Source organism: Rhineura floridana, chromosome 2 (assembly GCF_030035675.1).
Source record: "Rhineura floridana isolate rRhiFlo1 chromosome 2, rRhiFlo1.hap2, whole genome shotgun sequence".
In the NCBI taxonomy this organism is placed as follows: domain Eukaryota; kingdom Metazoa; phylum Chordata; class Lepidosauria; order Squamata; family Rhineuridae; genus Rhineura; species Rhineura floridana.
The window spans coordinates 126,719,015-126,746,884 of record NC_084481.1 but is presented as its reverse complement, the minus strand read 5'-3'; the positions used below and the strand labels follow the sequence as shown (position 1 = coordinate 126,746,884).

Below are 27,870 nucleotides of genomic sequence, written 5' to 3'. Positions count from 1 at the left end.
CTCTTCCCTTGGCATGAGGGGGGAAGGGGAGAGCCAGACCGCACTGGAGGACAAGGAAGAAGAGGGGGAAGGCAGCAGCAGCAGCAGAATGGAGGTATGTGTTACCCTTTCCGGCCCGCTGCCCCTGCTCCCCCTTGCCCTGCTGCCTCCTCTGCTCACCATGCTACTAGCTCTCCTCCACATCACCAGGCCCTCCTGCAGACATTTCCTTTTATTCCTGCACCCCTAAACAACCACCGAGATGGGGAGGTAAAGAAGCTCTCAGCAGCTATGCCAGCCACAACTTAAGAAAGGTGCGTGTGAGAGAGAGAGCGGGAGAGTGCGAGCGTGCCTCTCTCTCTCTCGGTGAAACAGGTCACAGCTCCGGCCGCAGCTTCCCGGCCTGATACTCTTGTTCCTCCTCTTTCGCCACGGTGATCCCACTACTGCGGCAGCGTGGACACTCCCCTAAGGCAGCCGACTGAGGAAGGAGAGAGGATGGAAGGAGGGGGAATGAGCTGGGTGCTTGCTGCCGGCAACATCCACTCACCCTCCTCGTCATTGCCCTGCTCCTCTCTCCCTCGGTATCTCTGTGTGGTCAGCTGCGGGCCGTTTAGAGACAGGTGCAGAGGCGGTGGTGACTTCCTAAGCAGTTGCCGCCACTCCTCCCTCCTTCTCCTTTTCTTCAGAAGTGAACTGACTGAGGCGGCTATGACTGCTGGAAGCAAAACCTCCCTTCACCTCAACAACAGCAGAGCATCCTCAACGAGGGCAACGGGCCTCGTTATTCTTTTTTTTTCCCCTCCCTTTTTTCTCTCCTGGTTACCACAACTCTTACTGCCGTGGTCTGGATGTCAGCCAATCCTTTGCTCTCCCCAAGGGCCTGCCCCACTGCCCACCGAGAGAGAGTCTCAAGCAAGAAGCCTGCAGAAGGTGTACTGATGAGTACAATAGACCAAACATAAGAAATAAGACACAGATGATCAAAATATTGGCTCTTCCACGCAGTTGCCAAACACACATGTGCGAGTGAAATGGTGAAATCTTTGATTTAAACTATAGTGGCCTTGTAGGAGTTGCTGCATGAAAGTGTTTCTCTGCCCACTCCTCCCAAGGAGTACAGTGCATAAGCCCACCTCTACTGGTAGTGTTAAAAATGGATATGGTCAGCTCTTTCCTTTCCCCCTCCTGAAATCTGAGCTGTCCTGCCTAACGGTATTCTGAGATAAGGGATGTTTTTAGGATGCTGACTTGTGCTGGGAAGACATAAAAGACCAAAATAAGGAATGCTTATTTTAACATGTTTTATTTTATCATAAAATGTATATGCTGTCTTTTAAAAAAAGTTTTGGCCACGGGTGATTAGATCATATTAAAAAGAAAATACAAGCCATAAAATGCAACATTAAATCCAGGCAATAAATAGAAACATAAGAATAAATCAAGAGGTATCTCAGTGAAATGTTAAAAGCCAGTGTCATTCATATATATGAGGTTTGTTTGTAATCTTTTTTGTAATGGTACTATTATGCAGTACTGTCGCCTCTTTTCCCTCCCTTTTTTTTTTTGGTGCTGGCACTTGCAGCACTTTTACCAAGGTATGAATATCGGCACCTAATTTTTAGCAAACAAAAAAAAAGGTGTGTGTGTATATACACACATTGTTGTTATGTGCCTCCAAGTCAACTACAACTTATGGCGACCCTATGAATTGGTGTCCTCCAAGAGCGTCTGTCATGAACCACCCTGTTCAGATCTTGTAAGTTCAGGTCTGTGGCTTCCTTTATGGAATCAATCCATCTCTTGTTTGGCCTTCCTCTTTTTCTATTTCCTTCTGTTTTTCCAAGCATTATTATCTTTTCTAATGCATCATGTCTTCTCATTATGTGTCCAAAGTATGATAACCTCAGTTTCATCATTTTAGCTTCTAGAGATAGTTCTGGTTTGATTTGTTCTAACAACCAATTATTTGTCTTTTTTGAAGTCCATGGTATGCACAAAGCTCTCCTCCAATACCACATTTCAAATGCGTTGATTTTTCTCTTTTTAGCTTTTTTCACTGTCCAACTTTCACATCCATACATAGAGATCGGAAATACCTTGGTCTGAATGATTCTGACTTTAGTGTTCAGTGATACATCTTTGCATTTGAGGACCTTTTCTAGTTCTCTCACAGCTGCCCTCCCCAGTCCTAGCCTTCTTCTGATTTCTTGACTATTGTCTCCATTTTGGTTAATGACTGTGCCAAAGGTACTGATAATCCTTGACAAGTTCAATCTCCTCATTGTCAACTGTAAAGTTGCATAAATCTTCTGTTGTCATTACTTTAGTCTTTTTGACTTTCAGCTGTAGTCCTGCTTTTGTGCTTTCCTCTTTGACTTTCATCAGCATTTGTTTCAAATCATTACTGGTTTCTGCTAGTAGTATGGTATTGTCTGCATATTTTATTTATTTTATTTATTTGTTAGATTTTTATACCTCCCGACTAGCATAGCTCTCTGGGTGGTGTACAACAAAGTGCAAAATATACAGTAAAATTCCATAGTAAAATACAACAACAATGTAAAAGAATAAGGAAACTAAAAGCAATTACAACGCATGTTAAAAACTAAATTAAGTTAGATTAAAATGCCTTAGAAAAGAGGAAGGTTTTGACTTGGTGCCAGAAAGACAGTAACGTCAGCGCCAAGCGCACCTCATCAGGAAGACTGTTCCAAAGTTCGGGGACCACCACTGAGAAGGCCCTAGTTCTAGTTACCACCCTCCGAGCTTCTCTATGAGTCGGAACTCGGAGGAGGGCCTTCGATGTAGAACGTAGTGTACGGGCAGGTTCATATTGGGAGAGGCGTTCCAGCAGGTATTGTGGTCCCGCGCCGTATAAGGCTTTATAGGTTAAAACCAGCACTTTGAATCTGGCCCGGAAGCATATTGGAAGCCAGTGCAAGCGGGCCAGAACAGGTGTTATGTGTTCGGACCGCTTGGTCCACATTATCAGTCTGGCTGCCACGTTTTGCACAAGCTGTAGCTTCCCAACTGTCTTCAGAGGCAGCCCTACGTAGAGCGCATTGCAGTAATCCAATCGGGAGGTTACCAGAGCATGTACCACTGATGTGAGGTCCTCCCTGCTCAGGTAGAGACGTAGTTGGGCTACCAACCGAAGTTGGTAGAATGCATTCCGTGCCACCGAGGTTACTTGAGCCTCAAGTGACAGGGAAGGATCTAAAAAGACTCCCAAACTACGAACCCGCTCCTTTAGGGGGAGTGTAACCCCGTCCAGGACAGGGTGTATATCCACCACCTGATCAGAGAAACCACGCACCAACAGCATCTCAGTCTTGTCTGGATTGAGCCTCAGTTTGTTAGCTCTCATCCAGTCCATTATCGCGGCCAGGCAACAATTCAGCACATTGACAGCCTCACCTGAAGACGATGAAAAGGAGAAGTAGAGCTGCGTGTCATCAGCATACTGATGACAACACACTCCAAAACTCCTGATGACCGCACCCAACGGCTTCATGTAGATGTTGAAAAGCATGGGAGACAGAACTGACCCCTGTGGGACTCCACATTGGAGAACCCACGGTGTCGAGCAGTGCTCCCCAAGCACTACCTTCTGGAGACGACCCGCCACGTAGGAGCGGAACCACTGCCAAGCAGTACCACCAACTCCCAGCTCCGTGAGCCTCTCCAGAAGGATACCATGGTCGATGGTGTCAAAAGCCGCTGAGAGATCAAGGAGAATCAACAGAGTTACACTCCCTCTGTCCCTCTCCCGACATAGGTCATCATACAGGGTGACCAAGGCTGTCTCGGTGCCAAAACCGGGCCTAAAACCCAATTGAAATGGGTCTAGATAATCGGTTTCATCCAACAGCGCCTGGAGCTGGCCAGCAACCACTTGTTCCAAGATCTTGCCCAGGAATGGAACGTTCGCTACTGGTCTGTAGCTGTTGAAATTGTCTGGGTCCAAGGAAGGTTTTTTCAGAAGTGGTCTCACTGCCGCCTCTTTCAGACGGCCAGGGACCACTCCCTCTCGTAAAGAGGCATTTATCACTTCCCTGGCCCAACCAGCTGTTCCATCCCTGCTAGTTTTTATAAGCCAAGAGGGGCAAGGATCTAGTACCGAAGTGGTTGCATGCACCTGTCCAAGCACCTTGTCCATGTCCTCAAGCTGAACCAACTGAAACTCATCCAATAAAACATGACAAGACTGTGCTCCAGACACCTCACTAGGATCAACTGCTATAAACTGGGAGTCTAAGTCCCGGCGGATGCATATCTTAAATTATTGATATTTCTCCCTCCAATTTTTACACCTCCTTCTTCTTGGTCCAATCCTGCTTTCCGTATGATATGTTCTGCGTATAGATTAAATAAATAGGGTGATAAAATACACCCCTGTCTTACACACTTTCCGATGGGGAACAAATCAGTTTCTCCATATTCTGTCCTTACAGTAGCCTCTTGTGCAGAGTATAGGTTGCGCATCAGGACAATCAGATGCTGTGGCATCCCCATTTCTTTTAAAGCATTCCATAGTTTTTCATGATCTACACAGTCAAAGGCTTTGCTGTAATCTATAAAGCACAGGGTGATTTTCTTCTGAAATTCCTTGGTCCGTTCCATTATCCAACGTATGTTTGCGATATGATCTCTGGTACCTCTTCCCTTTCTAAATATACACGCATACAGATATATATATATATAAATATGACAGAATTGTCAACCTCAAACCCATCTCCATTCTTCACAGTTCTGTCCTTACTTCATCTAATAGGAATATCAATAGAGATTATTTGCTGGATGAATGCTTTTTGTCATTAATTTTGAAAAATGTCTTTTTCCATCACAGCCCCTCAAAAATAACGTGTTTATTCTACATGATCATAGGATGACGCAGCTCTAATAAAATCAACAAAGATTTTTGTGGTACTAAAGGCACCAACACACTTACTGTGGTAGGAACCTTTTTCTAGGAAAGAGCCTGTGTCATTATATGCTCCTAGTCTACAATCCTAAACACACATACTACACAGTAAAGATGGGACAGGTTTGGACTGGAGCTAATTGTATAAACACAGAAACGTAATTGTTTTCTAGTGCAGATACCACTGTCAGTGCCATAAATGATTTCTGTCTAGGGCAGTGAGATAAGTGTTCCAGTCTTGCACTTGCAGCATGCTGTGTAGATGAAATAATACCAGCATAAACTTGCAGAAGGGGAAATTAATCCAAGTGCTTTGCAACACATTCTCTCATGATGTGTGTGTGTGTGTTACCCTTTCTGGCCTGCTTGCCATGCTCATCCTGCCGCTCCTCAGCCTGCTTGCCTGCCCCCTCTGCTCATCATGCCGCCCCCGCTCATCCTGCCGCCCCCTCTTGCTCACCCCCCACTTGTCCTGCCGCCCTCTCTCACGCACACGCACATACAAGAGAGTTCACATATCCCTCTCAGCCCAAGTGCATCTCTTCCTCTTAGACCACACATACATATACTCTTACCCTCTCTCACACACAGAGAACATACATTCATCTCTACCTCTCTCTCCCAAGTGCATCTCTCTTCCACAAATACATGGGCACCTGCAGGGATCGGGGGGGGAGTAAAACATTGTAAAGCCGGCTGATTTCTCACAAAAACAGAGAAGAATCTTATCTGAACACTGTCTCATGTTCTAAAAATGCTAGAAACTTACTTTTTAAAAAATGAAAGCAAGGAGCCTGGGGATTATGGTTCCCTCTGGGGGCACCAACAAAGGCTTTCAGGGGCATTAAGGTGTTCATGGGTACCACGTAGGGGACCCCTGCACTAAGGCATGTATTGGAAATAGTTATTTGGTGTTTTTTTCCTCCGGATTTTGTAGTATACCTCAAAGTTAAAAAACCATACCAAAATGTGTAACTTTAAAAAAAGCATTTTAGGATAAAAAATGCTTGAATGCATACACTGAGATAAAATACATATTTAAATATGTGGGTAAATACAAATTCAAATATGGATCAATGTGGAAATAGGACAGAATGGACTATGAACGAGAACATGCAAAATTGATGCAGACTGGAAAGAGACTGATCCATCCATCTCTGTTTGCCAAGGAAACAAAATCATCAGTATTCAGCGGAAGAATATCAAAATATGAATATTCTTTAACATATCTGCAACAAAAACCTCATCAAAATAAATTATTTCCCCAAGTGATAAAATGAAGGCTTTCTCAGACCCCATTATGTAGTTTTGGAAATTCTGAGATTTTAATAACAATAATAAACTATAATGAAATAATGCTATTTCAAAGTTAAATGAATTATAAATCAAAATATTCTACAAAATCAAAATAATATATTATAAATCTTGCTATAAACCCCATCCCAAACACACACTATTTGCTCTTAGATGTAATTTTAAAAGTAACAAAATGAAGAAGTGTTTCTATGCTGATCATACCAAACTATGTCTTGGTTGTATTGTACATATTCTGCTCTTAAGTGTTATTATGTGCCTTCAAGTGGATTCTGACTTATGGCGACCCTATGAATCAGTGACCTCCAAGAGCATCTGTCATGAACCACCCTGTTCAGATCTTGTAAATTCAGGTCTGTGGCTTTATGGAATCAATCCATCTCTTTTTTGGTCTTTCTCTTTTTCTACTTCCTTGTTTTTCCCAGCATTATTGTCTTTTCTAGTAAATCATGTCATCTCAGGGGAAAATGTTTGCTTGGGTGAATGTCCCTTAGTTGGTGGCAGGGCAGGGTCCGGGAGGTGGTTAAGTGAGAGAGATTATGCTGGCTGGCTGGGGGGGGGGCTGCACTTGGTTTGACGTGCAAAGATCTGAGTAGTGGCCTCTGTCTCCCTCCCCATCTCCCTTACCAGCGGAGAGACCACCATTGCTATCATGGATAAAAAGAATTATTCTACTACCCCCTGTGTGTGTGTGTTTATTTTTAATGTTGTTTTAGGCAGCAGCCAAGGCCAGCACCTTGTAGGTGTTTTTTTTGTAAAGAGTAACTGAAATGTAACTGTAGTGATTACTTTTGAGAAAAAGTAAAGTAATCAGTTACTTTCAGAGCAATTGTAATTGTAATGGTAATTACTACTTTTTTGGGGCCATGTAACTGTAACTGTAATTTATTACTTTTTAAAAGTAATCTTCCAAGCTCTGGTCTAATTGAGACCGCTGTATTAGCGAATCGCTGTAAAGCGGGGCCCTACTGTAATGGCTGTAAATAGTGCTGGGATAAAAAAGGTTTAAGAAAATGTTTGGGGAATGAGAAACTATTTTGCCCACAATGCCCTGAAAATGTTCTCAGCAAACAATTTGGAGCAGCCTGTTTCACTTCCTTCACAGACTTTTGTTTAATTTAAGGAATCCTTAACTGGGACTAAATCCTCAGCAAATGTGAAGTTAAAATAAGCCAAAAGAAGCAGCCTTTTCTTTTAAAAGATTCCTTAATTTTTAAAGGATATATAATATATTTTATGCTTGAATAACTCAAAAGTGATTCAACTGATTTTGGTCAGACATTTTCATAATGACATGAGCTCTTAAAGTTTAATTTAAGCATGTCAAATTTCAGTCTGAAAAGTCAAATTTTCAGACATAAAGTCATGATAGAGTGAAATTGTAGATTCATAGGTAGAATAACCCTTTTGAGTTAAAGTACAAGTTGTAGTGAGTTAGCTATGATGTGACTCATTGAGAGGCCAACTTACCAACATTTTGCATCATCTATCAAGGTCCAAATTGATTCTGATTAAACGATGCAGCCATTCTGCTTTGGTAGCATTTTTTTCCATATCATGCACAATTATAAAGAATCCTATGAAGTACAGGATGGCCACAACTTGAGCATTCTGACGGTGCTTGCAAATGAGTCAGTAACTTTGAAATACCAAAATGTATTTTTCCCTATGTTTGGGTGGGGTCATAACTGATCCCAAAGGACTGTACAAATTGTGTAAAAAACTGCCCTCCAACCTCTTCTATTTCATATTCCATGAATTCTCCTGCTGCTTTCCTTCCTTCCTTTTAATTAATGGCATTGCAGTCAGTTAAATAAAAATAAAGGGGGGAGGCAAGGAAAAAGAAACACTGAACACTGAAAGTAGACGGGATCTAAGGCTGTGAACTCACTAGCTTCCAACAGCAGTGTTTCCATTAGCCACGCCTGGAGGGGGAATGGGTTGATCTGCCAATCAGTTGTGAAATCTCTTTGAAGCTGAGGTTTTTTTTAAAAGCATTCAAGTTGATCCCACCAGGTTTTACAGTAAAAAGGGGTTAGGTTTGACTAGGGTCGTGTGCCTTCATTTTCAGAAGAGAGGTGGAGATGCACTGGAACTGGCAGCACAGTGAGTGTGTCTCTACCCTCTGTGACACCCCAACATAGTGAGAAACTAATTTATCAACACATTAGCTATTTTATGTTGATGCAGTAATCATGTTATGCTGATGTAGGAATCCAAATTCAAGCATACCCAGCCCCGTGTCAGATATGCTTGAAGTTGGATTCGTACACTGAGCAGGGGGTTGGACTCTATGGCTATATAAAATGGTCATTAAAATCTTCCAGTACTATTGTGGTACCCCCTATACCAGCCTTTCCCAACCGGTGTGCCTCCAGGTGTTGGATCACAACTCCCATCAGCCTCAGCCCGCATTGCCAATGGCTGAGGCTGATGGGAGTTGTGGTCCAACATCTGGAGGCACACCAGTTGGGAAAGGCTGCCCTATACTATAAAACATTTAACATTGTTTTATATTGCAACATGGGTATATTTGGAGCACTTTGTCCAGTATATCTCAATGGTCTTGTAAAAACTCTGACTAAATTGAGGTATCTTTGACCCTCAATATCTCATTAGTAATGTGCATTTTCCAGGGGAAGGAGGGTTAAAATGCATATGTAAATGCATTTTAAAATATGTTGTAAAACAGTTCTATCCTCCTCTTTTTGAGGCATTTGAAATAAATGTATGCAACTTTTCTTTAATTCAAGATACTGTTCCTGAATTAGTTGGCTAAAGCAAATATTAATTGTAAAGGAATAGGCTGTTAATTTTATTAGTGTCAATGGATAATATATAAGTACTTGGGATACAAGGCAGAAAAAGTTCCTCTACAGCAGTAACTGTCAAATAACTTTGGAGATAAAGGCTAAAAGACATATGTTGATAGGTCTACTGGTTTCCTGCAAATAAGGTTGGGTTCTTGTAATTGCTATTTTACATAACAGTGACAATGCAGATTTTAATAGTAGATGTGGCTTCTACCAGCAGGTTTATAGAACTTTAGAACAATGCCATTTAACTGAGAAATGGGAAAAGCTTTGTCTTGATACATATGAAGAACACTGTTTATTTTTTGTTTGTCTTTCCACTTCTATTAGTCAATGTTATTTTTAAAAACTGAATCATGTGCCAGCTCTGCTGTGTCCTTGCAGGGTTGGCCAAGGTGCTTGTCTATCTCTCTGCCTCAGTTGTCCTTGTTCACACTGTGGAGGGTAATAATAGCGGCCCTAGTAACCTTAGGGGGTTGTTGTAAGGATAATGTATGTGAAGAACTTCAAGCATTTAGGAGGAAATGTGATCTAAAAAGGAATTATTTCTGTAATTAAAATAGATGCCAAGAATGGGTGACATGGCTTGTGACAGCTTTCAGGATGGAGCCAGAATAGAACAGTTTTGCCATCTCACCCACAGTTCTTCTGCATTTGTGGTTCTGTGGGTAGCAGGAAAGTGAGGCAACTGCTATTCAGGAACTCTTCTGGATTCCTCTCTCCTAAGGTGATGACATCCTGAAAGCCTGAGGGTGACTTTTGACCACTGCTTCCTGAACCTCACTTCTGTGTAAAATAAGAGGAAAAGCTGTCACTCAGTGGTAGAGCATCTGCTTTGCATGCTGAAGGGCCAAAGTTCTGACCCTGGCATCTCCAGGTAGGACTGGGAATGTCCCTTGTCTAAAACCCTGGATATCCACTGCCAATCAGTGTAAACAATCCTGAGCCAGATCAGGGTAGGGAAACTTTTCAATCTGGCCGTCCAAGATCCTTATCATGGCAAGCCACTCCGGTCAAGTTTGACAGTTGGGCATCAGGTGGCATCATCTTTGAAGTGCACTTCCATGAGGTTTCTATTGAAACTGCTTGGAAATTGCTTCAAAATGAAGGCCATGCCTTGGCACAAGTTGGTGTGGGTTTGGGGAAAACATCCTTGTGGGCTAATGAAGATTTCTGCTGGGTCCAATGAAGCCCACTGGTCAAAGGTTTCCCACTGGTGAGCTAGATGGACTAATGGTCTGACTCAGCATAAGGCAGCTTTCTATGTTCCTATGAATGACTGTGCATTAAATTTCCCAAATGCAAAAAGTGTTATTTGCATGTCTATATTCCATTCACAGGTGAATAACTTTACCTTGAGGAGCTGTCCTTATATCACAGCATGGGAACCCCATTTGAATCAGACCCTGTTGCAAAACACAGCTGCACATACAGCGCAATCTGAAAACTGTTCCTAAGAAGCCTTTGACGTGCTCATCCACTGTTTCATTGGATGGCTTTGACAATATCCTCCCTCAACCTAAGTATCCAGTCTGTAAAATGGAACATGAATAATTGGAGCATTTGCCAGCTTTATTGGGTGAGGACTGGCAAATAAAGATTTACGAACACTCTGCACATTAATCTTCCACGTGTGTTTATGTATCGGGTGAAAACTGTTGAAGTTGCTGGCTCTGCAGTGTTCCATAAGTACTGGAAGAGACTTTCTTCAAGCACTGCCCTCCCCCTGCTGTTTCAGTTTGCCCTTTTCCGTTGGACCTTCAGAATAAAAGACAACATGTTACACCCAGCCTGTGGATCTTTTGAAAACATTTGAATCCAGGGGAGGGCATCTAGGATAAATGAATTGTAAATATTCCTATTAATTATTCATCTTAAAAACCTAAGCAAATGTCACAGGAAAACAACAATATGAGTCAAACTGCAGGTCACTTTTGTTTTCAGTATTACTGTAGGTATGTTTACTTAAGCTAGGCATTACTGAGCATCAAATCAATCTTTCTTCCTTTCTTTTTTTTTACTCAGTATAAACCAAAATATAAGTAACTTTTCACCAAAGCAAACAAACAAACAAAAATCCAAATGAAATACATGTAAAAATTTATCACTTCCAAATAAAGATTTTGGTAAACCCAACCAAATGCCGTAAAGCTGCAGTCTTTCAGTTTTATCTTAAAGAGAGATAAAAAAGGAAAAACACCAGTCTTCAGTTTGTATCGTCTGTAGTTAGGCCTGTTACCTTGTGCTGAAATCCTGTGCTCACTTACTTGGAATCAGTGCCATTGAACTCAGTGGGAGTTACTTCTGAGTAGACATGCACTGGTAATTATAATTTATTGTATTAAAAATAAAATGTAGTTATTACTGAGTTGTTGGCAGAGTCTCCTATTCAGAATAGTTCTCTCTAAAACAATTTTGAGAAAATAGGGGAGGGGAGCAGGGCCAGCCTTAGACATGCCAGGGGCCTTGGGCACCAGCCTGCCCTGGCACATGCACACATGCCCCACCTACCTACCCACCAGGCAGGTGGAGGAGCAGAAGGGCAAGCAGGAGGTTGGGCAAGCAAGTAGGGGGGAGGAAGGGCAAGCGAGGGAGCAGGGGGAGGGAGATGCGAGGGAGTGGGCAGCGGTGGAGGGCGGGCGAGGGAGGGAGGGGTGGGTGCACGGGTGAACAACTCCCTCCATGAGATCCGCAGCAGGGAGTCTGCCACGGAAGGGGAGCACTACTTCACCATAACGAGGGGCCCTCAGGATGGCGGGCAAGCGAGTGGACGCAGGTGGGCCGGCGACCGGGCAGGCAGCTCCCTCCTTGCGATCAGCAGCAGGCTGCTGCGGAAGGGGAGTGCTACTACCCCACCATAATGAGGGGCCCCTCGGCCCTGTGAGCCACAGGGCCCTCAACCAGGGCCCCACCTGGCCACCTTTTAGAGCCGGCCCTGGAGGGGAGGAAAGTATTCAAGGGTAAATTGCAAGCAAACAACCCAGTATATTTTAAGAGTATTTGTTGTTCCTTTTTATACCTTATATAATAACCACAGCAATGCTATCAACATAGGTCACTCACCATTTTTTTAAAGCAAAGGTTTTTGTGCTTTGGGGCCAGCATGTTAGCCTATAATATAGGTGCCTTGAAGAATAACCACTTGTGGCTTGAACGTATTAAGAGGCTGCCCCTTTCCTCCTGTTAGTTTTGGCCAGCTAAAGCCTCCCTATCTTCTGCTATTCTATGACCCCATGCAGGGAACTCTCACACATTGTAGTAGTTACTATTCCCCTTCCCATTTTTATAATACCGTTTTACTGTTTTTCTTTTGCTGTTTTATTGCTTTTGCATTATTTTTGTATGCCACTTAGAAATGTTTAAATATTAAGTGGTTTAGAAATGTTTTTAAGCAGATAAATACAAAGTCAATAAAATGTGGGGATGGGGGAGAGGATATGCATAGCTTCGGTATTCTTGCTCCATTTTGCTAACTTAGTGATTTACTTGTCTGCAGGCAAAGCTCCATTCAATAAAATTTCCATTTATCTTTTTGGCAGATACTGTACAATATAAATATTTTCACTGTTAGGAAAAGGGGTTATTTGACATGCCACCCATATTTCCATAATTTAATTATTGCCATTGGCCCTGTGCTTTCCAGAACCTAATATGTCATCTCTAATTTATGGCCAGTGCTCTAGGTAATTTAAGTCAAGCATAGTTGGTTCCATAGCCAAGACCACTCCAGTTTTACCATCATTTTTCCAGTGTGCTGAGAAAACAGTGCAAGAGCTGAGGCGGGTCCCATTAGGTAAGAGAAAAAAACACTTATAAAATAGAAACCATAAGCTTTGAGATCTTTATCATTTGAGTTTAAGCTTCCCTAGAACTGGATCCGGCATTCCAAACCAGATTTTCAAGCAGTCTTTGCATTACCAGAACTGGAGATTCTGTGCCACCCATATGTCAAAGAGGATGAAAACATGCCTTTGCATCTTTGGTTGTTATATTTCCAAAAGTAAGATTTATTTATCATTTCTTGATGATCTTGGGAAGTCTTTTGCAACTTGAATAATCTCAGTTAAAAATGTAAATGTGTTGTCTTCGATTCTGACTTATGGCGACCCTATGAATAGGGTTTTCATGAGGCTGAGAGGCAGTGACTGGCCAAAGGTCACCCAGCGAGCTTCATGGCTGTGTGGGGATTTGAATCCTGGTCTCCCAGGCAGAGCTTGGAAAAGTTACTTTTTTGAACTACAACTCCCATCAGCCCAATCCAGTGGCCATGCTGGCTGGGGCTGATGGGAGTTGTAGTTCAAAAAAGTAACTTTTCCAAGCTCTGCTCCCAGGTCATAGTCCAACACCTTAACCACTACACCACACTGGCTGTCACACCACACTGGCTCTCAGTTAGGGCCATATATATTCTAACATTCAGCTGACTCCTGCTTGAACTTTGTATCTTTGTGATGCTCCCTGTCCCTCCCCTTCCAATCTGAGATCTGTTTTATTTCTCTGTTTTATGCCTGCTTAGTACAAAGCTGTATTTTAAACCTTTCTGTATTGTTGTGGATCTCAGCTGCGTTTCTGGCATTAGTTTAAACTGGTTTCTGGCTTTATTTAGATAAAATGAACAAAGATATTATTTCAGTTTAAAGCTGTGTTTTGCTTTTGATGTGCATCTTGTGACATGTCTGCTTTCCAATAGATAGGAAAACATGAGTGAACATACATGAATGCTTTCTTAATTCTCTGGGCTTTTGCCGGGGCGGAAGGACGGAGAACCATTACTTGTAAAGTTGTGGGTTTTTTCCAGTGTATTTCTAACTATTTTCACATGTATTATGTTAAAAGGAAGTATGTTGGAGGATATTTATTTTGTTCTTATATCTTCAGTGAATGAGGTAAAAAAAGTAAGATAAGCATAACACATGGTCCTTTGTATACTTGATTCTTGTTATCACACATTAGCATTATTGGATTATTCATGATGGTTAGCACTCTTAGTGCATTGCAATACTATGTCCATTCAGCAGGGTCAGTTTTACCTCCTACTCCAACCCATTCCAAAACTAGAATTCATAAGAAACTATTCACAGAGAGATGAAGTAGGTCTAGCCAAACATGGCATCTAAATTGTTCTATATCAGATTAAGGCTGTCACCTGATTCTATTCTGTATCCAAAGCCTATACACCATTTTTACACCATCTCTCTTACCTCCATTCTCCCATGTGCACCACTTCATAAACCTTCATTTTTTTCTCTTTATTTATATGATTTATATCCTGCCTTTCCTCCCAGTGGGAGCCCAGGACAGCAAACAAAAGCACTAAAAACACTTTAAAACATCATAAAAAGAGACTTTAAAATATATTAAAACAAAACATCTTTAAAAACATTTTTAAAAAAGATTTAAAAGCATCTTAAACGGTTTAAAAACATCTATTTTTTTTAAAAAAAGGTTTAGAAATATATTAAAAAGCAATCCCAACAATATGTTGTTGTTGTTATGTGCCTTCAGTCAATTGCAACATATGGCGACCCTATCAATTGGCGACCTCCAACAGCATCTGTTATAAACTACCCTGTTCAGATCTTGTAAGTTCAGGTCTGTGGCTTCCTTTGTGGAATCGATCCGTTATTTGTTTAGACTTTCTCTTTTTCTACTCCCTTCTGTTTTTCCCAGCATTATTGTCTTTTCTAGTGAATCATGTCTTCTCATTATGTGTCTAAAGTATGATAACCTCATTTTCATCATTTTAGCTTCTAATGATAGTTCTGGTTTAATTTGTTCTAACACCCAATTATTTGTCTTTTTTATGGTCCATGGTATCTGCAAAGCTCTCCTCCAACACCATGTTTCAAATGAGTTGATTTTTCTCTTATCTACTTTTTTCACTGTCCAACTTTCACGTCCATACATAGAGATCGGGAATACCATGGTTTGAATGATCCTGACTTTAGTGTTCAGTGATACATCTTTGCATTTGAGGACCTTTTCTAGTTCTCTCATAGCTGCCCTCCCCAGTCCTACCCTTCTTCTGATTTCTTGTGTGCATTTGAGTTAATGACTGTGCCAAGGTATTGATAATCCTTGACAAGTTCAATATCCTCATTGTCAACTGAAAAGTTACATCAATCTTCTGTTGTCATTACTTTAGTCTTTTTGACTTTCAGCTGTAGTCCTGCTTTTGTGCTTTCCTCTTTAATTTTCAACAGCATTCGTTTCAAATCATTACTGGTTTCTGCTAGTAGTATGGTATCATCTGCATATCTTAAATTATTGATATTTCTTCCTCCAGTTTTTACACCTCCTTCATCTTGGTCCGATCCTGCTTTCCATATAATTTGTTCTGTATATAGATTCACTAATAGGCAAAAAACCTTGTGGTTTAAGAATGTACCTATAGCCCACAGATATTTCTACCAAACTTTAAAAAGCAGGGAAATTGGGCAGCTATAGTGAATGCACCAGGGGAGCAGGAGACATATGGTGAGTGGTGGCAACACCTGCCATCTCCAAAGATGGAGAATTATATTTTTGTATGTTTGTTGGTGTTCTTCTTACTTTGCTTCTTTCCTGTGTTACTAATGTTTCTACAGAGAATCTAAACTAGAAAATTTTATTTCCCTCATTATTCATCCTAGAAATCTGTGTCAATTTTATTTTTATTAATTTCAAAGCCTTTTTATTGGTCAATGTCATATGATGGTGAAGATAGCCTTTTTTGTTTCAAACTGGAGGTAATGTTCTATTTCTATTTTGGGTGCATTAACAGTTGGACCTGAAACTGCAGTTTAATGTAAAATCAGACTGATTACAATATGCTGCTACTTTAGCAATGACTCTAGTTGTTGGAAAAAAGAGGAGGCATGTTTTCACCCTGCTATGTTTAAACCACTTTATTTAAGGCAAGGTGTTCACGATCAATTAAAAACATAGAGCACACCTAGAATTTTGCTAGAATATATTTCACCTCCCACTGTTTTATTTGTGCAAATTGAGACACTTCTGAGGTCCACTGGAGACTATTTTGCAGAAGTCAGTGCCATTATTCCACAATTATGTTTGGAGTTTTTTTAGTATAAATTTTGCAAAGTGTTGCTGTACTTCACATATTCATAGAAACAAAAGCAAAAGAAAATGATTTCCTATAGAAAACTTCACTAAAATTGCAAAGTAAATCAGACATATTTAAAGTGACCATCTGAACTATAACTGTCTTAATAATGTTGCTTCCTCCCGGCTAAAACAAGATCAGCACAGCACATGTCTTCTTTCTGTTATTTGGGCTGATTACAGGTGTTGCCACCACTCACCATATGCTTATTGGGTTGAATTGGATATACTCCTATGCAATCATGATTAGGATAGGTAAAATTGACCAGGCTGGGCCTGCCAACCAAGATGTCTTCTGTATCTTTCACAGTTGGGCAGGGGGAAGGAACAATTCTACCTTGTGGTTTTTCCCATTACAATGTTGCAAGAACACCGGCACTTGGCTGACTTTCTCTTGTCCTAAAGATACAGGATCAGTCTCAGGCCCTGAACCTGGCAACCCTACCTCCCACCCAAATTTAAAACAAAGCTGTCCCTGGCCACATCCACACCAGGCCTCTATTACACTTTGGACAATCATTATTTATTTATCAATTTATTTAGTGTATTTATATACCGCCCCAAAGCCGAAGCTCTCTGGGCGGTTTACAATAACTAAAAACATTAAAAACAAATATACAAATTTAAAAACACATCTTTTAAAAACAATTTAAAAGAATTTATCATGGCTTCTCTCAAAGCCATGGCTCAACGCCAATCATGGCTTCTCTCAAAGAATCCTGGGAAGTGCAGTTAGTGAAGGGTGCTGAGAGTTGCTAGGAGATGCCCTGTTCCTCTCACAGACCTTCAATCAGAGTGGCTGACTGTTAACCATTCTCTCAGGGGAATAGGAGTCTCCTCTCAGCACCCTTCACAAACTACACTTCCCAGGATTCTTTGAGGGAAGCCATGACTGTCTCAAGTGAAATCAAAGTCTGGTGTGGGTGTGGCCCTCTTATTAGCCAAGCCCAGCAGCTGAGGCTTTTAGAACACTGACAGTTGGTCCTTACTGAGCATGCCCCGCATTATAATAGGCTTCCAGCCAAAATTTCTTAAATTAATTAAAAATCAGCCAGGCATTTTTTTAACTTTTAAACTGCAGTAGATGAAGGTCAGAGTATGGGGCAAGGTCAGTATTAGCATTACAGGTACTCTGTGAACATGGCTGATTTTTAATGAATGGATCAATAAAAACCTCTGGCTGGCAGCGATGGGGCTTGATGGAATAGCACAGCCACTGCCTCTTCCACAATCCTGTTGCTTGCACCTGCCAGGGTTGAAGATAGAATCCAGTGGACCCTGTGCTGGCCCTGCCCCCTCCCCTAAAATGCTCTGTTTGGGGGTTTTCTGCCGGCTGCCTCCGGTGGTTTCCCTGCCAGCAGTAGATTCGACCTAACTGTTGGGCAGGCACTTTGTAGCTCTTCTTGCTAGTGGGACTTCTCTGCTAATGGTGGAGCTCCTCTAGTGATGGAGGCTTAGAAAGCTTTTGTTTATTTAGAGACTATCTCATCCACCCTTCATTAAAAATAAACCCAAAGTGGGATAGAATATACAAAACATAATGCACAATACTCCCACTCCGCAAGGTACTTACCGTCGCGGTGTGAGATTTGCGGCCTGGGAGTGAAGCCCTATCCGCCATGGTAAGGAAGGGTTTTTGTGCTGGCTGCAGGCTTGGACTTCTAGGCAGTGAGCCTTGGGAAGTCTCCCGTCCATTTTAGTGGGATAACATGGTCATGGGACAGGTCTGTGACTTCCTTCTATTTCGGAACGGTAGGGTTATGGCCCTTGTCTGTTCCTTTGTTGTCTAGTGCCCAGATTTTAATGTTTTCTTTTGGGGCATGGTAAGGTAAAGTATTGACACTGTTTTATTGAGGTGCTGTCATGGACTCAGGTGGAGTTGGTTCAGCTGTGCTGTGCAACCGCACATTGGGAGATTGGGGAGCAGAGTCAAAGATGGCCATAAGCCGGTCTGTCACCCCAGCATGCTCCACAGCTATCAGAATGCAGGAGGGGGGTTTCCCAGGACTTCTGGGCCGGCAAGGGCTATGCGCCAGAGTGGCCTATTCGGTGAGTCACCTGCTGGGATTGCCTAGTGAATGGCTGGAGACTGGGCCTCTCAGTCCAAGCACTTCGAGGTAAAGGCTGATGATTTTCCCACTTATTCCAGGGACTCTAGAGTCCGCTGTATGTTAGCTGGGTGGGCTAGAGAACACCCTGCCACCCTCAATCCCTGTTGCCCTTTCTCACAGGACATTTTATTGAGTATGGTGGGCCAGTGAAAAACAGTATGCTCCTTAAGCTAGGTGGCAGCCCTTATGCTGGTTTTTGGAGCTTTTAGGATAGGTGAGGTGGTGGCCGGATCCAAGGGAGATTTGTCTCAATGGGCCCTCCAGCAATCAGATGTCTCCAGGGAAGGGAGTTGTACCTGTATAACATTGATGGACCGGCAATGTTGCTGGACAGGGATGGAGCAGCTATGCACCCTATCCTGGGCTTACAGTTAGGCCTCAGTTAATGGGCTGCAGTGTGGTGGCTTGGCTGGTGAGGAATACTTTGGGATGGGTTCCTACCCACTTTGTTCCAGCTTGGTTCAGTGCGGACATCTCCAAATGTGGTGGTCATTCCCCGACTTGGGAATGACCTCAGTATTTGAGTCAAGGCCCTCAGGTGGTGGACATGTGCAGACATGCAGTTCGGGACGCAACGATGGCCTCGGTTACCTAAGGGCATGGCCCTCAGTTGCAGGCATGTGCGGACATGCACTTGGCGAGGCACAGGAAGGGCATGGCCCTCAGTTTGGCAGGCATGTGTGGACATGCAGTTGGCGAGGTAATGGAAGGGTATAGCCCTCAGTTTGGCAGGCATGTGCGGACATGCAGTTGGCAAGGCAACGGAAGGGCATGGCCCTCAGTTTGGCAGGCATGTGCAGACATGCAGTTCAGGAGGCAACGATGGCCTCGGTTACTAAAGGGCATGGCCCTCAGTTGCAACGAAAGGGCATGGCCCTCAGTTTGGCAGGCATGCGTGGCATGCAGTTAATAAGGCGACGTCGGCCTTGGGTACGTCTGCTTTGGTCAGACATACTCCCACGTGTTGGCACACAGCTGGGGCTTAGCCAGTGGGCCACAGTACAGTGGTTGGGCCACCGAGGAATGCGCTGGGACGGGCTTCTTCCTACGCTTTCCCAGTCGGCAGTGGTTCGTCATGTGCCACAGTTTTTGGTTATTCACCTGGGCAGTAATGACCTGGGTATGCTGAAAGACAGGGCTGTTATCGAGCAGGCGTGTGCTGACTTCCGGGCCATCGAAGGACGCTGGCCGGGAGTGCACTTGGTGTGGTCTGATGTTTTACCCCGTAGGCATTGGAATTGCGAGGGTGACCCTAGGGGCATAAATAGGACCTGCAAGAAAGTCAATAGGCAACTCAGGCTGGCTCTTTTGGGCTCTGGTGGGTCAGTCATACACCATCCAGAGATAAGACACACTAGGTTGGAACTATATAGGTCAGATGGAGTCCATATGACAGATATGGGTAATGACATCCTTTTGGGGGACCTGCAGGGGGGTTTATGTGAGTTGCTCGGCTGTGGGTAAGTGGGGACTAAACTGAGGTTTGTCCCCTCTTTGGTGGCAGGGAAGTGCAGGAAAGGTTAAAGGTGAAGGGCAGCTAGGTGACACCTTTAGGCACCTTTGGAGGTGATTGGCGGTCCCGGAGGCCTGCAGCTCCGGGTTTCACGGCCTGAGGGCAGGATACGGGTCACCTTTGGGGCCAACGTGTCTCATCCACTCGGAGTTTCAGGGCACCGAGGGCAGGCGATGACGCAGGTTGGCCTTCCTACACACCCTAGGGGTGTGGTCAGGGCAAGTGGTTGGCAGATTGGCAGCCCCTTGCCTGGCAGGGGTTGAATCGCCCCAATAGCTGCAAGCAGGCTTTGCCTGACTCACCAGAGAATCCCGTACTTGTGTTCCCCTCTGCAGGTTCATTATACAATGTGAATTTGGTTAATAAAGTGGCCCGTTATTTAACCCAAATATATATTGTGTCTGTGTCTTATTTCACCCTTGGGCCGCAAAAGCCAGTTTCATAAAATCAGAATAATATTTATTTATTTATATCCCACCCTTTCTCCCAGTAGGAGCCCAGGCTTATCATCACAAGCCACAAATCAGCAGGCCAGTGAGGGCAAGCGACTGAACTCCAGAACAAGATTGGCTAAGGTGTGTTTTTAATTGTCACCAAGACCTCTTCAGAATTGAGAGGAGGGCATTCCATAACAGGTTACCTCACCCTTTCCATCCTTGTACTTTCCATTATTTAGTAAAGATAAATTTTTGCATGCACACACTCCATACAGTCACTCATTGTGGATCCTAATCTAGATTAGAATCTCCACTTCACCTCCACTTCATTGAAAATGGGAGAGAAATCCATTGTTTTCACCACCCACATTGTGAGCATTGCAGGTTGGCTAAAGGGTGTTGTGGAGTGATTAATTAGTGTTAAGTGGTGGTTGTTATACATGTACAGCAAGTATGATAAAACACATTTAACAATAGTACTAAGCATTGATATAGCACTTTAAAAGGGTGTTCAAAGTGTTTCAGCCATATTGTCTTGTTTTAATCCATACAACAATTGAATGATAATTGCTCTCTTGCTCCCTTACAATATTGGGATGAGATTTACATACTGATTGGGATGGATGAATCTGTCTTTTTTTCTTTATCTTGGTTTATCATTTTTCCAAACTTAAGCTCATGTCTCCCAATTTTCACATCAGTTTGCTTTTTTTTTTTAAAAAAAGCATCAGTTTTAGTGCACATTTCCCCTAATATTTACATTTTTGTATGCAATTTTGCCGAATGTAGACATTTTGGCAAGCAGTTTCCTCTAACATAGTATTTTGTATGTTATTTTCACTAATATATTATTCTTATGAACAAGTCCCTTAATGTTCACATTTTTATACACATTATTTGGTTGGAGAACTGCACTGCAAGATTCACAGAATTGTGAATTTTGAAGGATAGCTGTGTTTCAGTTCATGGGCTTTTGGGGAAGTGTGAATAATGTAGGCTCACATGAAAATGTAACTGAACCAAATTCCTCCCTACATACCAAAAGCCCCCAGTGATTTATGGCAGAAACTAGATTCAAAACTATGAACTCATAGTTCATAGTTCCATAATTCATAGTTTAGTCCTCGGACCAGTGCTCTTCAACATTTTTATTAATGACTTGGATAATGAGGTGCAGGGAATGCTTATCAAATTTACAGGTGATACAAAATGGGAAGGGATAGTTAATAGCCAGAAGACAGAAATGAAATTGAAAGGGATCTTGATAGGCTGGAGTTGATAGGCAGGGTGAATGGTGTTGAGGTGTTAAGTGGACAGAGCTGTCTGTGCCATCCAGACTATCCTATACCGCCTTAGCTCGACTGCTTCCCCAAGATAAGGTGGAGAACACTGCCTCATCACCAGCGGTGAAGAGTCAACTGCCAGTCCATCTGGCTTTTGGACATGGAATGGGGTAGGGATTCTTGCCCTTTGCCTCGGGCAGAAACATTTCTTGGGCTAGCTCTGACTTTCAAAACTTTGTTACAGTTAGAATCCATTAGCTCCTAGTTTACATGTTACATTACTCATTTGAATGCCAGTAGATGCCAATAACAGAACAACTAAAAGCATTTGCCTAGTTAAATTCTCATACAAGATAACATACTTGTCTTTATTTTTAGACTGTTACAGATGCAGAGTTTCTGGTGACAGAATTCTGTAATAAGGAGACATTGACCTTTTAGGGCCCTGGTTTCCAGTATAAACGTACTAGGTTCTTAAAAATTGAAAACTTAGTTTTCTTCCGTGCTGGCACCTATTACTGTAGAAACTTTCTCTGAGGAGTTTGCTGACTCATGCTTAAGAAGTCAAATAATTGGATGGTAATGACACATCTTGTTTAGATGAAGAGGAAATATGAAAAAGCACTTTTGAATTATAAAGTGTTAATGCATTCCTAATTGCACTCGAGTTCTTCTTAAGATCCCCTGTGAATCAAATTCTGCTTGTTATTCCAGCAATGCAATACCTGTTTGGTGAGCTTGAAAAGAGTGTATGACTAGTGCAGGTTTTCCCAAAATGAGACCTGACGAAATGGAAGTGGGTACAGAAGGAGCAATGGGTTGAGACATGGGAGAAAACTGAAGCTCCCTGGCAGTCTCATGACATCAATCTGAAAGCACTGAAGTATAGATAAGTTTTCAAGAAAAGCATTCAGCAAAGTGTTGAAAGATGATTTCCTTTGCTCCCACCTCCAGCTACCATCTTCCCTTTTTAGACTCCTTGTCTTGTTACACTTGATAGTTCACAGGTTTGATAAAATCTCTGGAGCAAACTTGATGAGATGCTTACAGATCATGAATGGAAATACCCTCTCCCTCAGCATCTCTCATGAGCCAGTTGAGAGGCCCCTGAATCAGTTTTAAACTGAAAGGTGGAGAAAACGCTGTATCCTAGCCATGAATATCTGTGAGAGGCAGAGGGAATAGCATCACATGGCAGGATCACATGAAATACTTATCTAGACCTATCAGCTGCAGACATAGCTCTGCCTTTGCTAGCAGAAGCAAATAAGTTCTTGTGAAGCACTGGAGAATGGATGAGCTACAGTGCTGATTTAATTGCAGTTGTGTCATTTTGTTGTTGGTGCTGCCAAGTGGCAGTTGCTACACATCACAGGCAAGGAGAGAAAGAACTGTGGGCAGGTTGTATTTTTGTAGTGCAGACACTCATGTTCAGCCAGGAAAGGCAGTTCTGCTGAGGGGGTGCTGCTTCAAAAATTGTTAAGATAGAAGATGATCAGAAATCCTTCTATGTAAACCAAGTACTATATGAAAATATAATGTGGTCAATAATGCGGTTGACAATTCCCAAGGAGCTAGCAGCATTTACTTAAAAGGTAAAGGTGTCCCCGCACTTGTAGTGTGAGTCGTTTCCGACTCTTAGGGTGACGTCTTGCGACGTTTACTAGGCAGACCATTTGTATGGGGTGAGATTGCCAGTTCCTTCCCCTGCCTTTCTTTACCCCCCAGCATATGCCGGGTACTCATTTTACCGACCACGGATGCATGGAAGGCTGAGTGGACCTTGACCCCTTTTACCGGAGATTCGACTTCCTCCTTCCATTGGAATCGAACTCCGGCCGTGAGCAGAGCTTTCAGCTGCGTTACCGCCTCTTACCACTCTGCGCCACGGAGGATCTTATAGCATTTACTTAAATGTCAATAAATCAAGGCAAAATATGGATTCGTTTCTAAGCTCTTTCAAACAGTTTGAACGTGTAGGTAAATGCCTGAAGTTTTATTTTCAAGCAGGCTCTCTTAAATGGCACCAAGCTTCATATGTGAATGTCCCTTGGGGCTAACAGCAAAAGGCAACATTGCTCACTTGTGAATGAGCGGATTCGTCTGTGCTCTGCGTTTCTTTTGAATATTTTTGAAAATTTAGAACACAGAGTTCTTCCAAGGTTCCTTTGTACAGCAAGGCAAAGCTGTATAATTGTGTTAGGGATTTTGTTCACAGCAAATCAAAAACAATCATACTGCTACAGCTTTGTGGCATTTTTGCTCTCTTAAATTGCATTAGCCTGGCAGTTTGTAGGAATGCCTCCTGTACCTGTCCTATCTGATTTATGATGTAGTTTTATCCAGTCTCTGGGTTGAACAGTCTCGGTTTTTGTTGTTGTTTTTGTTGTTGCTGTTGTTATCATGTACCCACTTATCCCTAAATAATGTATGTTATTCTTCAGATTTTTATCCCCCTCTGTCCCCCAAACTCAGAGTTCCTTATAACACAAGCACAACCTCCCCCCACATTCATAATTTTAAAAGTTACAGTAAGATTAAAAACTGTAAAACACAAATGACCCCACATAAAGTTTATTTATTGCATTTATGCTAATAAAATTAATTCTCTCAATGTCATACAAATAAAAAGAGAATAAATCAACTGTACTGCAATAAAACCAGAATAAATATAAGAGCAAAAGCCAGCTAAAAAAACTATCCCATTCTCTCTAGCTCTGCCCCTACTATTATTTAGAAATACTTATAGACTGCCTAATTCCGAAGCTCTCTAGATAGTATACACAATAAAATTATTGATAAAATATTATGAATCTTTAGGGATAGGAGAAGCTGCTCTGAGAAGCTGGATACAATAGTGAAGGCTCTCTTGCCTTTTCTCAGAACATTGATAATTTAAGTCTGTGTATGCTTTTAACGTCCAAATTGATAAGCCATAGTTTGCAGTTGGATGGCAAACCTGAACTATAGTTTGAGCCTTGTTTGGGAAACCTGTTGTGTGGCATGATATCCAAGCTGGCAAACTATGGATCTAGCCATTGCTCTGCCTCCTGAGGCTGCATGTATGGAGACAGGTGTGAGCGGATGGAAAATGAAAGCACTCAGGAGCTACAAGTGGTACGAGATATCATTATCATGTGTGGGGAACTTTTTGTATGATGTAGGCTCCATATAAAGTGCAGAATGTCCAGTGCCAGCCCAGGACATTTTGCTGCCTGAAGCAGAGCCCAGATGCCATCCTTCTGTTGCTCCCCCTCCAACTATGGTCAACTATGGAAAGTTCTGCTGTGCCACTGATACAACAATGTCTGTCTCTCCCTACCTCCATTATAGCGCTGCCTGAAGCAGGCAGGATGAGTTTAATTGCAAGGCCAACTCTGAGAACTTCTGCAAAGCAGAACAGCTATACTTGACAGGTCTTGTCTGTGAATGGTTTTGAACACCATGAACATAGGATGGTGGCGGTAGTGGTGGGTTTTGCATCTAATAGCAACAGCCCAGCTTTGCCCACAGTTGAGCGAGATAGTATGATTTGGGATAGTTTCTGGGGGCTCACAAAGGAGTAAAGACACGGTATATATCATAAATCAATGTATATTTGGAACATACATCACGGTTTTGTTTATGAACTTTTGTTAGCATAAACTAGGGTTTGGCATGATATCTGAATTAAACGTATATAACCCTTAGGACTTCCGTTTCTGCTAGAAGCTAAGTGCTGGGATGGAGATTTTATTCTGTCTGTTCAGACATGTAGGGAGCAATCCAAACCCAAGATCTGCCAGAGTGAACAGAGTTTGGAATAGGCAGATCTCTGGCTAAGCTGGCTGAGCCAGGGCTATGCTGACTAGAAGTCCTCCATCCTGGGGCTCAGCAGCTCAGCTGAAGCCAGCTCAGTCAAGGCCAAGGTAAGTCCTGAAAAAGGGAAGAGGGGGAAGGGGGAGACTTATCCCTATGCGAAACGCTATTCTGCTTGGTCAAGTGACTTAGCAACCCAGCAGAAGTTACACTGGTAAAAAGGGTGGCGTGAGTCAGACTGTTTTAAAAGGCTTATTTTCCTTCTGCCAGACTCAGGACAACTCAGCTGTCAGAGCTGAACAGGGGAAGGGGTCTGCTCCTGGAAAGGGGCTTCTCATGATAGTTTTCCATCTACCCATTATTTCATTTCAATTGTTTATTTAAGGTATTTATGTACCACTTAATTACCAACGTTTCTAAGCAGTGTAGATGGATTGAGGTTCTCCCCTCCTTTGGCATGATAGTAGAACCCGATGAAGCTACCTGGTGGGAGATTCAGGGCGGACAAAAGGAAATACTTCTTCACATAGTGCATAATTAAACTATGGAGTTTACTACCACAAGATTTAGTGAGGGTGCCAACATGGAAGCTTTAAAATGGAATTAGGCAAATTCATGGAGGATAAGGCTATCAATGGCTATTAGTCACAGTTCACCGTTAGTCCTACTCAGAGTAGACCCATTTAAGTTAATGGCCATGGCTAACTTAGGTGCATCAGTTTCAGTGGGTCTACTTTGAGCAGGACTTAGGTGAATACAACCCCATGGTTATATTACTTAGCAGTTGCTGGGGATCATGAGGGGGAGAAGGGAACTGGTTGGCCACTGTCAGAATAGAATGTTGGCCAAAAGATTTTGGCCTGATCCAGCATGGCCGTTCTTACATTCTTATTAATAATAGGTCACTGCTTCCAGTAGAAGGGATTGGAGTGACTTGTAAGAACGATAAAGTTCTACAGCAATATATTGATGTTGAATGTTATTATAGTTTCATTTCAATATAAGCGGTATATAAATTGCCTAAAATAAATAATACAATTTATTTACTCTATTGTTTTCCTTTTTTTTTTTTTTTTGGTAAACTCTTCTGGCTATTCATTAAGCTGGAAAATGTTGTGGACATATTAAATCATAATACTGTGGAGTAGCACCTATGCCATAAACATTTTTGGGACTGTGGATGCTTAGGTTCATAATCAATATTTAGACATAAGCAGAACTACTATCCTGATTCATTAAACGTAACTATGATAAAGAGGCAAATAAACCTTTTGAACACTGGCAGGCCCCATTTCTGAGTTTTTTTCCTATAGAAGCCCATTATTGCAGACCCAGTAGCTATGAATGGGTATCAGGGACAGAAGAGCATTGCTTTTGCTGTCTCTGCCTGTTTTGTAGATTCTCTCTCTAAACTATGATCACACAGTGCTATTTGCATTCCCTATGGCAGTTCTTTGGCTTAATTTGCTTCCCCTAAATGGGAAAGCTTTTATGTAAAGTTTAATTGGATGGCTGTTTCAGAAATAGTACAAGAAGAGGTTAAATGGATGTTACATTTTATCTTTTTATTATTATTATTTTTCACCTAAGTTTCCTACATAAGTTGCCCAGGTTGCTGCCCATTGTGTTCTTCTATTATGTTTTTCAAAACCAACAGTTCCAGAGCCAGGCAATGGGGATCCATCCTCTCCCACAGTGGAATAAGGTAGTGTCAGGAGAATATTATTTTATATGTGAACAGTACTTTGATTCTAGTTTAAAAAAAAAAATCCCATGCATTTGATTTGATTTCAGATTCCTTATACTGGTCTCACTGCTGGTAACGCTTACTATAGATTTCTTAGCACATTTCCCAGCGCTTGCATGAAGCTCCCTTGAAAATTCTATCTCTCTCAGTCTGAGTCTTCTTCCTAGACTGGGTACTTAGCATTGATTTGCTTTGGCTTTATATGGCATTCTCAGATTCACAGCCTAATCAAGTATTCATAAATATTGGCTTTCTCCATGAATTTTACATTTTGAATGGGATCCAGTTTCTGCCATCTCTTGGGCAGTAATATAATGAATTGGTGAACATGCAACATGACAATATAGCATTTAGTAATAAATATACATAAATTACATATAATACATAATTGTATAAATAACTCATTTTTATTCAATGCTGAAAACAAATTCAGTTCAATTATTTTTTATATTAAAAGCATTCCACTTTGGGACACCAAATTATTAATGCTATTTGTAGCCTTTGTCTTAAATGCTTACAGATTATATAAACAGTTTTCATAACATATAGGGGGAGATGGCTCTTTAGCTCTTTTGGCCCCAAACCATGTATAGATTTTAAAGGTAAAAATGAGCATCTTGAACTGAACCCAGAAACACATCTGTAGCCTGTGCAGCTCAAAAAAAAACAAAGTAATCACATGATTTAGCAAAGTAGTTCTGGTTAAAACTTCAGCTGCAGTATTATGAATCAGCTAAAGTTTCCAGCTGCCCTTCGAGGGTAATCCCACTTAGCATGCATTACAGCAGTTCAGGCAAGAGGTAACTAAAGCATGTGTCCCCGTGGCAAAACCTGTGTTCTCTAT

The 27,870-nt window shown here is 42.1% G+C and overlaps 1 protein-coding gene and 1 long non-coding RNA gene across 3 annotated transcripts in view; both read left to right on the top strand.

Moving 5' to 3' along the window:
* SYT9 (synaptotagmin 9) overlaps nucleotides 1–27,870 on the top strand; it is a 145,537-nt gene that overhangs the window by 15,871 nt on the left and 101,796 nt on the right. The gene's annotated exons all lie outside the window — the stretch shown is intronic.
* On the top strand, nucleotides 8–11,183 carry LOC133377122 (uncharacterized). Its single transcript, XR_009760621.1, has 2 exons — nucleotides 8–94; nucleotides 10,374–11,183. It is a non-coding gene; the product is annotated as an uncharacterized LOC133377122 (long non-coding RNA).